The sequence below is a fragment of the Schistocerca americana genome, chromosome 9, assembly GCF_021461395.2.
Source record: "Schistocerca americana isolate TAMUIC-IGC-003095 chromosome 9, iqSchAmer2.1, whole genome shotgun sequence".
Lineage (NCBI taxonomy): Eukaryota > Metazoa > Arthropoda > Insecta > Orthoptera > Acrididae > Schistocerca > Schistocerca americana.
Genome location: NC_060127.1, coordinates 114,272,152 through 114,274,356, shown reverse-complemented (window position 1 = coordinate 114,274,356; position 2,205 = coordinate 114,272,152). Strand labels below are relative to the sequence as shown.

The following is a 2,205-nucleotide window of genomic DNA, read 5'->3' as shown; positions in this document are numbered from 1 at the left end:
TAATCAGAAAACCTTATCATCAGACCATACAACATGAAAGCAACAATACTATATGTCAAGAATGCACTCACACTTCAAACATGTCACCTCTTGCTGTTCTCAAAACTGTAACAATAATCTCTTACAAGAATGATGCAGCACAACAAATGAGCTCATTTTGTTCAATAATAAGCTCTTTAACAATATTCAACCTATTGAACAATGATAGGTGAGCCATTTTAGAAAACCAAACCACAGAAATAAATGAACTGCAAAACATTACGGGCATCTAATGAGTAGGCAAGGGTCCAAAATTAACCATCCATATCTTGCACTGCAAACTTTTATAAATTCCGTGCATTGTCTTACTTAAACAAGAATATAAGAATAACTACAACCATTAACGAGATGAGGAGCACGTCAGCATGAAGCTGACATGTAGAGCTGTGAGTAACGTGAAAATCAATTTTTTACCAATTACTTTCTGTAAGGCTGAAAATGACTGCACGGCGTGAGCTTCGAATCTATCAGCACAGCACGTTGCCAACCGACGCGCCGAAAGCGGGCAAAGAACATCTCGTTCATTCCGTAGTACAGACTCATGTCAGCGATAAAGGACTATGGCAATATTTATCTGTCCAGGCACCGTTGTTTAAAACGGAGTAATCCTTGCTTTCTTTCAGTCGCCACGCACCTTTCGTTGCTTGGGTGACATAGGGTAAACTACTGCGAGAAGTTGAGCAACCTATTTTCCATAACATCTGTACAGCTTCACATAGAAGCACGTAATCAGCAGTCTCCAGAGTAATGGGGATGCAGTAACGTTTCGAGGCCACAGACGAATTACACAGGCGCGGAGATAATTGAGGGGAAAGTGAGGATCAGATTTCCAGCACAGCGGCCGACGCCTGTGAAAGGATTTCTCCAGCACCACGCACGCTCGCACCGCTCCTTTCAATTTCGTCTTTTGCGTTCCGACCCGACTGCTTTCTCGGGGTGTGGTGACGTCATTAGGGTAATGGAGCCCACCTCTGCCGCTACAATGGCAGCGCACCAGGGACAAGATGGGTCCTCTCGGTGTTAATGCAAAGCGCAGCGGGGAGGTGTGGTGTGGGTGGGGGGGAGGGGGGGGGGGGAATGAGAAAGGCTACGTAGTAGCTAGTGCTTGGGCAGAGGGGTGGCGGGCTTTTCCCGTAGTACCAGACTCTACGGCATTATTTTGTCTAGTATGCTACAGTTTCATAGCTGAAAATTAGTTGCTCTCTCTGTTTATTATCTGATATACTTATAGCAAACCAGACGCGATGGCACGCAGCAACCGTTGACGTAACCGATGCATACATGAGTGGTGAGTATAATATACGATACGGATCAGTAACTGAGATGGTTTGTTATCTATTATTATCAGTGACGAATTATAAGATTGTGTTTGTTATGCTCATCTCTGTTTCTCAAAATGAAGTAGACATAATAAGTACAGTCATCCATTAAACTAAATTTAGCAATATCTTCAAGTGCTTTAATTCAAATACACTATATATCATCAGGACTTAATTTACGGTTACGTTTAGCATGAACACACAGCAGTTTATCAATATCAACAGATGTACTAGCGATAACAGAGTATGGGAATAGAGTTGCGGACATTACTAAAGTGTAACTGACGACTTCTCGCGGTGGGAATTCTTCCAAAGCGGTAATTCCGGCAGTGTTATTCTTATCTACACGAACAATAGCTACAGAAGCCGATTTTGACCAACATGAAGGCGAATACACAATTTGTTACTAATACGATTTATTTCTCCATTTTTTTTTTTTTAAATTCCATTAGTCTGCCACATTCCAACGGCCTTGCCGCAGTGGTAACACCGGTTCCCGTCAGATCACCGAAGTTAAGCGCTGTCGGGCTGGCCTAGCACTTGGATGGGTGACCATCCGGTCCGCCGAGCGGTGTTGGCAAGCGGGCCGAACTCGGTCCTTGTGAGGCAAACTGAGGAGCTACTTGATTGACGAGCAGCGGCTCCGGTCTCGTAAACTGACATACGGCCGGGAGAGCGGTGTGCTGACCACATGCCCCTCCGTATCCACGTCCAGCGACGCCTGTGGGCCTGAGGATGACACGGCGGCCGGTCAGTACCCCAGGGTCTCCTTGACCTGTTCGTGTTGAGTTTTTTAGTTGTTTTAGTCTGCCACGCAATGTTTACAATCATTATGATCGTCAGTCGG

The 2,205-nt window shown here is 45.0% G+C and overlaps 1 pseudogene; it reads left to right on the top strand.

Moving 5' to 3' along the window:
- Positions 1-1,820: 1,820 nt before the first annotated feature.
- LOC124551569 lies at positions 1,821-1,938 on the top strand (annotated as a pseudogene).
- The last annotated feature ends 267 nt before the right edge of the window (positions 1,939-2,205 follow it).